We start from the raw sequence: 14063 nt of genomic DNA on the forward strand, positions 1-14063 counted from the left end.
TATATCGGCAGAGTAGTATCTGCTATTTGAACTGTCTGATGTGTGCCTGACAGGCAAGTTGGTGGTTATTATGTTCCGTGATATATATAATGAACTGTGACCTGACAGGCATCAGGTATGGAACTGTATGAACATAACCACAGCTGAAATGGGCTATATGTCGGTTCTGTGATGTTAAAATGCCCTAGTATGGTTTATGGAGGTATAATAAACCAGTCATGGTCATGGACTTTTGTTAAAGAAAATACATTCTTGCTGTGTGTGTTTTATCACTGCCAAGCAAGTGTTCCCCAACCCGCTAGTGATCGCGGCATCACAGTACTAACATTGTCCTAGAAGTTGGTCCATCATCTGCACAATCCATATAAATCCAAACTAATCTCCCGATATCTCCACACACGTACTATCCGGTCCTCCCAAGACCACCTTCTCCCCTCCTCAATTATTTGTTTCTCACCCATTGCCTCCAAGACTTCTCCCAACTATCTCCCATCCTCTGGATTTCTGTGCCCCGACATGTCCAATTATCCAACACATTCGGACCCTTCAGACAGAAATTGAAAAACCACCTTTTCAAGAATGCCTACACCTTGCAATAATCCACCTCACCCCATTATCATGTAAACTGTTCAAGTCTGTCATTATAATAAAAAACTTTTTACATGTACAGCACCGTGGTGTTAATGGTGCTTTGAAAATAATAATAATAATAATAATATGTTGCTTATTTTCATGGGATCTAACTAATCAAAGCAATTTTATAACTTGAGAATACCCCTTTAATGCACTTAAAGCTCAAACAGTAGTTATAGGTTAGACATTGAGTCATTTATGGACATTTGGTTCTCATAAATACTGTATATTCTGCTGGTATCTTTATATTTTCTGATCTTATGCAGCTTTGATCTGAATGTACTTTTTCTTTGCAGGAGAATCAAGTACAAAACGTTTCATAACCCTGGGTAAGTTAGTGTAAGGAAGGTTGAAAGGCAAAAAGTAAACTATTATTGTACTTTATCTGAAAGATATAGAATTGATTTGTGAACTGTTAATGGATTAATGCTTACATGTCTATCTATACCTGTGTACATGTGTATTTTCAGGAGATCTGTAGATTTAGGAGAAACCCAAAAATGTTTTACTTCCAGTCATTGATTAGGAATAATTAATGCTTATTCCTAAGAAATAAATATCTGTCGATAGTAAAGAATGCACGACAAACTTTTAATGTTTGAGTATTGTGTCCATCATGTGAATAATATGTGAGTGGCATCTGAGCAGGATATATCTGTAATGCTGTCACAGTGCAGTATCGTGCTCCCTATCACAGGGGGTGCTGGAGAGGCGAGATAGGTAGCACTCACAGTGAAACACTTCAGTGCAGCAGTGCAGGCACCACTAGGTGGCGAGAGAGGTTAGACACGCCAGGTCAGGAACGGACAGGAAACGCAGTAACAGGGGAAACAGCAGTAAATGTGGTCAGATACAAGCCTAAGAAGTCGGAGCCCATTGGGAGCGAAGATGCCAGAGACATAAGACAGAGAAACAGGTCAGAGGACAAGCCGGGTCAGATACCAAGGTCACAGCATGGGGAGTGCACTGCAAGACAAGTGGAGAAGCAGAAGGCAGGGGAGCTGAGTAAATGAGCAGAGGAGAAATGAGGGTGTAACGACGTCAGTCGCTCAAGCCAGGGGCAAGAAATATAGCTGACGCTGCCTGCAGGCAGCAGTGGACTAAAATAGCAAAGCAGATCCCAAAAGGAGGTAAAGGAAGTTAACCCATGCATGACCAGACCGGGAAGAGAATACCGGCCTGGATCATGACAATATCTTATTTGTTGTGTCATGTATCCATTGTGACACATGTCCAAGGAGTGAATAAACCGAATATGTGTGCGACATATATAATATGTGAGTGGAGTGCATGCTTCATGGGTCTAACCTGTGAACAATATATTTATGCCATAAATTATATTTATTGCAATATATTCACATTGCTTTTAAAGGGACAGGAGCCAAGACATATATTTTCTACAAGGACTCATTGCTGTCAATGTCTCCCATGTGCCACTTTTAGGAGCACAATAGAGACATGGGGCAACTGTGCATGGCACCCATTTGAAACCCCCCAAGGCCAAGGACAAAACTCCAACGGAAAACAATGAGTGGAGTTTGTAAAGCTTCACTAATTTTGACCACCATGACCTTTAAATTAATCCATTTTGTTGCTATAGATTAGTTACTTATTAATACCTGATTTACTGTTTAGACATTTTATCATAGAATTATTAAAATTGTGAATGGCAATACTTAGAAATGTTATTACATAATAAGTGGGTTTCAGGCAGTTATGTTCCTGTGACATCACAAACAATTTCACTCAAACAACCTCACAGGTCGATATATTATACATAACATCAAATTAACAGTTGATAATCAAGGAAACTTTATGTTGCTCTGTTCACTATTACCCCTATGAGTTATTGATTTGATTTGTTATATAATGCCTAATTTCTCTTTGGTAGCACTAAAAATAACATGAAGCCTTACTGATTTCTCAAAAAGTACAGATTGTATTTCAAACAGAGGGAGAAACTATGTGATCATCCTCCTAACAAATATAAATTGCTGAAAACGCAGAATCTCTTTCTAAGGTCCAAGCAGACCATTTTGAGAAAACCTACAGTAGATCTTTGGTGGCAGTGAAATGCTGGACTTGACTGCTTTAGCCACAAAGTTAAGCTATTCTGTTGCTTATTTTTTAATGCTTTGCTACAATTTCTCTAGTTTTTACTACTTCTATCAGACACAGTTTATCGAGCTTTCTTCTTCATGATTTCTATCATTATTATCATTATCATTGTCTTTAAAAATACTTCTATAATAATGAAAAAAGGTTGGAATTTCAACTTTGGTAGACAGCCCACAGACTAATTTAATTCAAATTAATGTTTTTCTACAAGAATTTAATAATCACAAACACCTTTAAAGGTGCGCTAATTTCTGCTGAGACAGGTTTACTTATCAAAATAGCTTGAAGTAATGATGTTCTTTAAACATTAAACTGTAATGGGATTTCGTTCCTTCCATAATTGTACAACTGCTGCATAAATTTCATATCATGCTGGATAAGGGTAATAACATTGGACTTCTAAATTAGACTTTTATGTAATCATATCACACTAGTACAAATAGTGATAAAGTGCTTTTATTATTTTGACATAAGCCTAAAAATGTAACAAAATATGATTAAGTAGTTCAATACTTCTTTATTCTTGTAGTCAAATTTAAATGGGACTTGACTGGATGGAGAATTAATTAGTGAAGCTTCACCACAGTTAATTTTTATGGTACAACTTTTTTTCTGTGACATTGACCTCATCGTTAATTTAAGCACAATGGTTTTGGAGCGCCCGCTAGGGCCGTTGGGTTCTCGGGCAGGGTCCGACAGTACTTAAGGGGGTGGTAATGGCAGCAGTGACCTGGTCCGTGGCCCTGGGCATCCAATAAAATTAATAAAATTAAAGGGAAATAGAGTCTATAGGAAATGACTGTAGGACACAAGGATGGCGGTTTCCTTTAACTTTACTTGTTATTTGCAGGTGCAGTCTAGGACATGGGTCAAAGGTGATGATGGGGTCCAGGCAGCCTGGAAGCAAATTAGGGTCCACCTAGGCAGGTGGGTTTGGAGGCCTTCCTTCTGCGCTATTCTTTTAGGTTATAGATCCTTGCTGCTTTAAGCTCTGTTCAAATTCCTCTCCTGCGTGTTGCTTCTAACCTGTATGGCAGACAGCGTGAGCTTATCACAAGCACTGCCTATTCACTAGCAGCCCCTGGTCTTGGTCTGCTGCGGTGCCTCCAGGCACTCAGTGTGGCCAGGGAGCTTGCAGTTCCCTGCCCTCCAGATTCGGCTGTCAGGGTGTACAGCACCCACAAAGCTAAGAATTCTGGTGTCCTCTTTATCACCGCTCTGTTCTGGTGTGAGCCTGGCTACAGCTCCACTCCCCAGGTTCTCCTTGACTTGCCTGGTCTCCTCTATCTCTCGACTCTAACTACCGACTGACTAACTCCACCTCCAGGCCAGAACTTATAGGGAAGCTCCCCTAAAACCGGGTGTTAGAGCTCCCCCTTCTGGTCTGGAGTCAGGAATGTGTTGGATGCTGGTATTACCTGGTAAGGGGACTCTTCCTTGCTTCCAGGCATAACATCACCCCCTTTGAGGAAGGCAATGCCACTGTGGCAACTGGACTCCTGGGGTGCCACAGTGTAATGAACATTTTAATTATTCCCACATTACATATATTACTGGTAAAGCAATGGGGGTATAGTGGTTGCAGTATGGTCTACTATGGCAACATTTCAGTAGGACATGATTACAGTTATAAGTCAAAAATAACCTACATAGGCAGAAAGAATATGTTCAAGAATCAGGCAAGCAGTGGGGAACATGGTCATTACATTAAACAATTTGCTTCAAACCTATCTTCTTACTGTTATTCACATCTCTGAGATCCAGCGACACACTGTTAATCTCAACCCGTAGATTCTTCCTGCTCAACGCCCTTATTGACCCAGGGATCACCCCCATGACATCAATTCCCAGCTGTGATTTTATGGGAGCTTAAAGTGGCATTGTTTAATTGGTTATCAGCCAAAAAGGTCTTGCAACTTTCACATCACAAAGTATAGTGCAGCCAATCAGGAGGAACTCTCATACCCTGTATAAAAGCTGAGGCAGAGAATGCAGCACCTATTTTAGGTTGACTCTGGATAATAGCAAAATATTAGAGCTCATAGCTCAGCAGCAGAGATAGGGAAAACCATAAAACATTAGACAAATGCTATGTGTATTGTGCAAATATAGCAATGAAGAAAATTAATATAGAAGTCTGCGATTATTACATAGATTCAATTGAAAGGGGAAGAGAGAGATAGGAGAGGTGCAAGCAGCAGTGACAGTGGTTTGATCACACAGTGATTAAGTGTAATTGGCACCTATTCTGCTAAATTTAAATTACACATTTGTTTTAATTCTAAATGCACCAGGAAGCAGCGAACCTCTGCCACTGATGATAGACAGCCACACATCTCCTTGCTTGTCCATTTTGTTGTATAGCTATGTTGTGCTGCTCATGGAGCTGCCAGTGTTGGCGCTTCACAGCTTGACATCACTTTGCCTGTCCCATCATATTCTATACTGTGTAGCAGGGCCGGATTTAAGAGGTGGGTGGCCCGGGGAGCTGCAATATGTAATGCAAAAACACAAAATGAAACGAACGCAAGTTTATTTACAAAAATCATTTATGCAGAGTAATTCAAGTAAAATCATTCATTTTTTACAATCCGGGCACTTTCCTTGATTTTCGTTCAGCAAAATCACTAATGATGTCACTAAAGTCCAATTCACGCAGTATATCTGACCTTGTCAGTCCTTGAAGTCCTGAAAGGGCGTTCAAAATTAAAATATGTACATATGTATCTATGTATATTGTAGAAGTTTGGGCTGTCTATATCAAAGGCTTCTGCTGGGCTGTATATGTATGAGAGGCTTCTGCTGGGCTGTATATATATGAGAGGCTTCTGCTGGGCTATATATATATATATATATATATATATATATATATATATATAGGGCTTCCGCTGAGCTGTATATATATATATATATATATATATTTATATATATGAGGGGCTTCTGCTGGGCAGTATATATATGAGGGGCTTCTGCTGGGCTGTATATATATATATATATGAGGTGCTGCTGCCGAGCTGTATATATCAGAGGCTGTTTACCTGTATATATCAGAGGTTGTTGCTGTGCTGGCTGTATATGTATGAGAGGCTTCTGCTGGGCTTTATATGTATGAGAGGCTTCTGCTGGGCTGTATATATATGAGGGGCTTCTGCTGGGCTGTATATGTATGAGAGGCTTCTGCTGGGATGTATATGAGAGGCTTCTGCCGGGCTGTATATATATGAGGGGCTTCTGCTGGGCTCTATATGTCAGAGGCTTCTGCTGGGCTCTATAAGTATGAGAGGATTCTGCAGGGCTGTATATGTATGAGAGGCTTCTGCTGGCCTGTATAAATATGAGGGGCTTCTGCTGAGCTCTATATGTCAGAAGCTTCTGCTGGGCTATATATGTATGAGAGGCTTCTGCTGGGCTGTATATGTCAGAGGCTTCTGCTGGGCTCTATATGTCAGAGGCTTCTGCTGGGCTGTATATGCATGAGAGGCTTCTACTGGGCTGCATATGTATGAGAGGCTTCTGCTGGGCTCTATATGTCATAGGCTTCTGCTGGTCTCTATATGTATGAGAGGCTTCTGCTTGGCTGTATATATATGAGAGGCTTCTGCTGGGCTGTATATGTCAGAGGCTTCTGCTGGGCTCTATATGTCAGAGGCTTCTGCTGGGCTGTATATGTATGAGAGGCTTCTGCTGGGCTGTATATATATGAGGGGCTTCTGCTGGGCTGTATATATATAAGGAGCTTCTGCTGGGCTGTATATATATGAGGGGCTTCTGCTGCGCTGTATATATATGAGGGGCTTCTGCTGGGCTGTATATATACAATATATGAGGGGCTTCTGCTGGGCTGTATATGTATGAGAGGCTTCTGCTGGGCTGTATATATATGAGAGGCTTCTGCTGGGCTATATATATATATATATATATATAATATATATATATATATATATATATATATATATATATATAGGGCTTCCGCTGAGCTGTATATATATATATATATATATATATTTATATATATGAGGGGCTTCTGCTGGGCAGTATATATATGAGGGGCTTCTGCTGGGCTGTATATATATATATGAGGTGCTGCTGCCGAGCTGTATATATCAGAGGCTGTTTACCTGTATATATCAGAGGTTGTTGCTGTGCTGGCTGTATATGTATGAGAGGCTTCTGCTGGGCTTTATATGTATGAGAGGCTTCTGCTGGGCTGTATATATATGAGGGGCTTCTGCTGGGCTGTATATGTATGAGAGGCTTCTGCTGGGATGTATATGAGAGGCTTCTGCTGGGCTGTATATATATGAGGGGCTTCTGCTGGGCTCTATATATCAGAGGCTTCTGCTGGGCTCTATATGTATGAGAGGATTCTGCTGGGCTGTATATGTATGAGAGGCTTCTGCTGGGCTGTATAAATATGAGGGGCTTCTGCTGAGCTCTATATGTCAGAAGCTTCTGCTGGGCTGTATATGTATGAGAGGCTTCTGCTGGGCTGTATATGTCAGAGGCTTCTGCTGGGCTCTATATGTCAGAGGCTTCTGCTGGGCTGTATATGCATGAGAGGCTTCTAATGGGCTGCATATGTATGAGAGGCTTCTGCTGGGCTCTATATGTCATAGGCTTCTGCTGGTCTCTATATGTATGAGAGGCTTCTGCTTGGCTGTATATATATGAGAGGCTTCTGCTGGGCTGTATATGTCAGAGGCTTCTGCTGGGCTCTATATGTCAGAGGCTTCTGCTGGGTTGTATATGTATGAGAGGCTTCTGCTGGGCTGTATATATATGAGGGGCTTCTGCTGGGCTGTATATATATAAGGAGCTTCTGCTGGGCTGTATATATATGAGGGGCTTCTGCTGCGCTGTATATATATGAGGGGCTTCTGCTGGGCTGTATATCTACAATATATGAGGGGCTGCTGCTGGGCTGTATATATCAGAGGCTGTTTACCTGTATATATCAGAGGCTGTTGCTGTACTGGCTGTATATGTATAAGAGGCTTCTGCTGGGCTGTATATATATGAGGGGCTTCTGCTGAGCTGGATATATATATGAGGGGCTGCTGCTGGGCTGTATATATTAGAAGCTGCTGTTGGGCTTTGTATATATGAGGGGCTGCTGTCGGGCTGTATATATCAGAGGCTGTTGCTGTGCTGCCACGCTCTGCGGTGGAGAATCCTCTTGTCGTGCCGACATCGTGGCTCCACCTTCTTCCTCAAAGGTAGCTGAACAAACTCTCATCTGATCTAACCCAAGGGAACGATCATATAGCTGAATAGGTAGCGCCTACAAGCTTCTGTTGGGATTGGAGAAGGCTTCCGCATGCCATAAGCATTAGGTACAGGGAGGGTACTAAGGAAGTCTGGCTGGATGCTGACGCAGGTCATGTGCCATGACTCTGCCACTCTGCGCCAGGCACTGAGATGTAGGACCATAGCCAGGTCACTTCACTTTCGATAGTTTCTCTTTTCTTAAATGATCCTTATCATTAGAAATGGTTCACAGCAAAGAGACGTGTATTTTACATGTTTTGAGATATTTATCCCTATACTGGTGGGAGGCCACTGCTTGGTGGATGGCCCAGGGCCCGGGCCCCTTGGGCCCACCCCTAAATCCGGGCCTGCTGTGTAGTTGCTGCCACTTACACTTAAGGTACCGTCACACTAAACGATATCGCTAGCGATCCGTGACGTTGCAGCGTCCTCGCTAGCGATATCGTTTAGTTTGACACGCAGCAGCGATCAGGATCCTGCTGTGATGTCGCTGGTCGCTGAATAAAGTCCAGAACTTTATTTGGTCGTCCGATCGCCGTGTATCGTTGTGTTTGACACCAAAAGCAACGATACCAGCGATGTTTTACACTGGTAACCAGGGTAAACATCGGGTTACTAAGCGCAGGGCCGCGCTTAGTAACCCGATGTTTACCCTGGTTACCAGCGTAAAAGTAAAAAAAACAAACAGTACATACTCACCTGCGCGTCTGCTTCCTGCTCTGACTGAGCCCGGCCCTAAAGTGAAAGTGAAAGCACAGCGGTGACGTCACCGCTGTGCTGTTAGGGCCGGAGCTCAGTCAGTGTCAGGAAGCAGAAGCTGGGGGACGCGCAGGTGAGCATGTGCTGTTTGTTTTTTTTACTTTTACGCTGGTAACCAGGGTAAACATCGGGTTACTAAGCGCGGCCCTGCGCTTAGTAACCCGATGTTTACCCTGGTTACCCGGGGACCTCGGCATCGTTGGTCGCTGGAGAGCGGTCTGTGTGACAGCTCTCCAGCGATCAAACAGCGACGCTGCAGCGATCGACATCGTTGTCGCTATCGCTGCAGCGTCGTTTAATGTGACGGTACCTTTACACTTCCCCTGCTTGCCCTTTGTGTTCTATAGCTTATCAAAAATCTACAGCTTCTTCCATGTGTATAAACACCAGCATGGTGCTCATCTACTCCCCTCCAAAATGGACAGTTTTTAGATCTTTTTTTTCATAAAGCATAAAAAGTCTGTCAGTGCAGCTTATTAATAAACAGGCTGGTAATAAAATTTCTGAGAAAATCTTTTAAGAAACTGCTGAATTTGAGATTCACTCATCTCTATTTGAATGCCAACCTGGCCCCTTAGAACATCCTCCTGACACAAGGTGAATCTGATATTTTATCCCTTTGACTTACAATTATCATCAATCTGTGAACACTGTCTCAATTTTTTACTCCTCAATTGTTCTTGAGAAGGTTAACAGTGAAGTATGGAATAGTTTCTTAAAGGAGTTATCAAGTGAAAACAAGTTATCACTTATTTAAGGTGATAATTTGCTAATTAGTGGGAATTCATAACCCCGATGGGATACTGTAAACCCAGTAACAAAATGGCATGTCAGGTTGGACACAAGAATTCCACTCCATTCATTCTATATGGGGATGCTGGAAAAAGACTAGTACAGAGCCACTTAGTGATTGCAAAGAGCACAGGTCACATATGAGCACTGCCACTCGATATTAACGTGGATAAAAGTTACCTGTTCTGCTAACTAGTGTAGGGCCGAGTGGATGGACTGCCACTAATCATCCAGATATCATCTACCCTGGAGATAACTGATAACTTTTATCACCAAACAAATCCTTTAAATTTTGGGCCTTTGTTTAGCATCATGTCTGTTGTGACAGGGTGAGTTCTATAACGCTTATTTACGCTGTGAGATTGCTGGTCATTGCTGAAAGTCCAGAACTTTATTTCGATGCTGGATCTCCCACTGACATCGCTGAATCGGTGTGTGTGACAACGATCCAGCGATGTCTTCACTGGTAACCAGGGTAAACATCGGGTTACTAAGCACAGGGCCGCGCTTAGTAACCCGATGTTTACCCTGGTTACCATTGTAAAAGTAAAAAGAAAAAAACACATACTCACATTCCGGTGCCCGGCGTCCGCTTTCCTGCACTCCTCCTGCATCCTGTGTAAGTGCCGGCCGTAAAGCAGAGCGGTGACGTCACCGCTGTGCTCTGTGGGAGATGCCGGAGATGTTCGGCGCTGACACAGGATGCAGGAGGAGTGCAGGGAAGCGGACGCCGGGCACCGGAATGTGAGTATGTGGGGTTTTTTTTACTTTTACAATGGTAACCAGGGTAAACATCGGGTTACTAAGCGCGGCCCTGCTCTTAGTAACCAGATGTTTACCCTGGTTACCAGGGGACTTCGGCATCATTGGTCGCTGGAGAGCCGTCTGGGTGACAGCTCCCCAGTGACCACACAACGACTAAACAGCGACGCTGCAGTGATCGGCATCTTTGTCTGTATCGCTGCAGCGTCGCTTATTGTGAAGGTACCTTTATACTCACCTCCTATGTCAGAACCAATCCAGGGTTATCGGCACTCGCTCTCCCGAGGTTCACTTACGTTTTTTATGACATCTGATCCCTGATCTTTTTCACCATAATTAACAGATGTATGAGATATATATATGCCAATATGTAGAAAGAAGCAATTCCATATATAATAAATATAATGTAAATGTGCTCAGTAAATATAATAAAGTTGTTGCAGCCAAGTGACCTTAAGTAAAGTGCTAGCCAGAGTATGTACATAGTGAGCTTCAGACTGCTCCCATAGCCAGCACCGGCAAGTAGTTCAATAAATATGTCCAACAAAGTGTTAATCCACACAGCAAGGAAGCCCACTCAGTGCACAGGTAAGTTTGGAGCGCCCCCAGATGCAGGGCCGTGGGGTACTAGGTACCGGGCCTCTCTGTCTCAGTTATGGGGTTGTCACGGTGGCTAGACCCGGTCCGTGACCCTGCTAAGGGGCGTCCAATGAAAGGTGTGATGATGGTGCATGGTGTAGATCACGGTGAATAACGAGGACACAGGGTTGCAGTCTCTTTACCTCTTTACTGAAGGCTTCAGGGTCCGCAATCCAGAGTACTGTTAACAGGGCTGGCTGAGACCGGCCGGTCCGATGGCACCTCCAGAGTTCCCTTTGCAGGTGGAAATCTGTGCCTACCTTCTAGCGCCTATGTGTTGTAGTACTTCCCTGCTGAGCACCACGGGATAGTCCTCACAACTGTTGTGTCTGTTTCTGATATTCTTTCCCACAACTTATGTCTGTTCTGATGTTCTTCTCCGTCCCCCAGATGATATGGATAGGACGCACCCGTATGACGGGTAGGCCTGGAGTTCTTCCGGGACCGTAGTGACGCCCCTCTCCCACAGTTGCCCCCTATGTCTGCTTAGGTGATTTAGGTGAGACAGCCAACTTATAATTAACTGTCCTGCCGTTGGTTTGAAGTAATGCTTGGAGCCCAATACTTCCTCGGCGTTCCAGCCACCGGCTACACGCCTCAATAGGATGTTGCCTCGATCTTACAGCATGACTCCTACTGGTGTTATCTCCTTTTTGCTTTGATCTCATTTCTCACTCTCCACAATAAACCTCGCTTCTTGTCCTTTCTTGAGATACCGCCGCGATGTAGTGCAGGCGCGGTTCCTTAACATTCTGTCCTTTTCGCTAGGCCTCTGTCAGGATCCCACCCCTGACAGGGACCCCCCTGAATCTTCCCCTGCAACACCCTCTGCCACAGGATGTTGCCTGGTTCCAACCCAGTCAGCTTCTCTCTAAATTTCTATCCAACCCCCAGTTTTACCAGATTGTGAGGAGTGGCCTAATACATAGCACCCTTAGCTCCCCCTGGAGGCCAGACTATGAAGTGTATTGGTGTCTATGATACCTGGTCAGGTGAACTCCTTAAGTGCCATCAGACGTACCATCACCCCCCTTAGTGGCAGAGCGATATCACTGCAACGACCAGGTCTCTGGGGTGCTGCACTTGCATGAACTGATGCTGCAAGCATGTATACAGCAGTAAGTGCTCCGTGAGCCGAGGTGCCACTCCAAAGAAAATAGCCACAATGGATACAAAAATTGAAAGGAACGGATGGCACTCACTGGTTAAAAAACTTCTTTATTCCAATACTTTAAAACATCGACGTCGGGACGATGGGAGCAGGAGTGGAATGGACGACAGCCGTTTCGCGCTGCAGTGGCACTTCTACTGGTTCAATAAATATGGCAATCAGAAAGCTGTCCTGTTAGTATTGTCACATAGATAACTCTTTAATAGTGTTGAGCGATACCTTCCAATATGCAAAGGTATCGGTATCGGATTGAATCGGCCGATATCCAAAAAATATCGGATATCGCCGATACCGATACCCGATACCAATGCATATCAATGGGACACAAAATATCGGAATGGTTCCCAGGGTCTGAAGGAGAGGAAACTTTCCTTCAGGCCCTGGGATCCATATTCATGTATAAAATAAAGAATAAAAATAAAAAATATTGATATACTCACCCCTCCGACGGCCCCGGCTCTCACCGGTCCAAGCGTCTGCCTCCGTTCCTAAGAATGCAGAATGAAGGACCTTCGATGACATCGCGGCTTGTGATTGGTCGCGTGACCGCTCATGTGACCGCTCACGCAACCAATCACAAGCCGCGACGTCATCGAAGGTCCTTCACTCCCTGCATTCTTAGGAATGGAGGCACCGCTAAGAGCCAGGGTCCGCCGGAGGGGTGAGTATATCAATATTTTTTATTTTTATTATTTATTTTTTACATGAATATGGATCCCAGGGCCTGAAGGAGAGTCTCCTCTCCTCCAGACCCTGGGAACCATACGCACCGCACACTTCCGATTCCGATTTCCGATATTGCCAAAATATCGGAACTCGGTATCGGAATTCCGATACAGCAAATATCGGCCGATACCCGACGATACAGCAAATATCGGCCGATACCCGATATTTGCAGTATCGGAATGCTCAACACTACTCTTTAATACTGCCAAAATGCCCCACAAATAGTTCCAAAGACCTAATTCCTGCATTTCTGATCTATGCCAGGAGGTGCCATGTGAGACAGAGCCAGGTTTTCAGTTTCTCTATTTGAGAAGCTTGTTCAGAGGAAGAGTCGGCATGTCTACTATCGGCAATGCTGCCATTTTGAAAATAAAAATATCATATCTGATTGGTTAGCGATAGTAAGTAAATCACCAATAGCGCCTTTGTGTAGTAATCACAACCCTTTTCTCACACTTGCAGAAAAGTGCTAAGTGAAGCATGTCTCCGGCTACATCTGGATGTGTATCCTCCAGTTGTAACACACTACCTGATTATGGAGAAAGCATCTGCTTCTCACTTCCCCTGGCAATAAATTGCACTGAGCATCTTTAAATGTATTTTCAAACTGCAGCCAGTAAAATGGTTATGATGGTGATGATATTTATGTAACATGTTTGCTCAGAGTTTCTTTCCAGGCTGTTGGCAGCTCTTCCTTTATCAGCTGGTATGTTTTACTAAGAGCTGCTTTACCTCACCCTGCCCTAGGCCTGTCAAAGCCTCAGACTTTGGGACTCCAGTGCTTTTATTTAGGCGTTTTTTTTTTTTTCTTTCTCTTTTTACCTCATTTGGGAAGGGCATGGATTTTGGTTACTTGAATTGCAGGAATAAAATTATCAGGCCTGCCAGATGTTCTGACTGCATCTGAAAGAGAAAACTAGTGTTACTCACTGACCATTTGTTGCTGGATGATTTAACACTGTCAGGACCAAGGTCTTAAGATACCTGAATGCACACAGTCATTTTTTCTTTTAAATCACTCTTTAAAAAAAAAAAAAAAAGTAATAAGATTTGAGATTCCTCAGTGGTTCATACCTTTTAATGGCTAACTGAAAAGATGGTAACAAATTTCATTAAAAGGTATCAATCACTGAGGACTCTCAGATCTCAATAGTTTTCTATCTACTTGCTAACGTGGTACAAAGATATAAATCTT

The sequence above is a fragment of the Ranitomeya variabilis genome, chromosome 6 (genome assembly GCF_051348905.1).
Source record: "Ranitomeya variabilis isolate aRanVar5 chromosome 6, aRanVar5.hap1, whole genome shotgun sequence".
Taxonomy (NCBI): Eukaryota; Metazoa; Chordata; class Amphibia; order Anura; family Dendrobatidae; genus Ranitomeya; species Ranitomeya variabilis.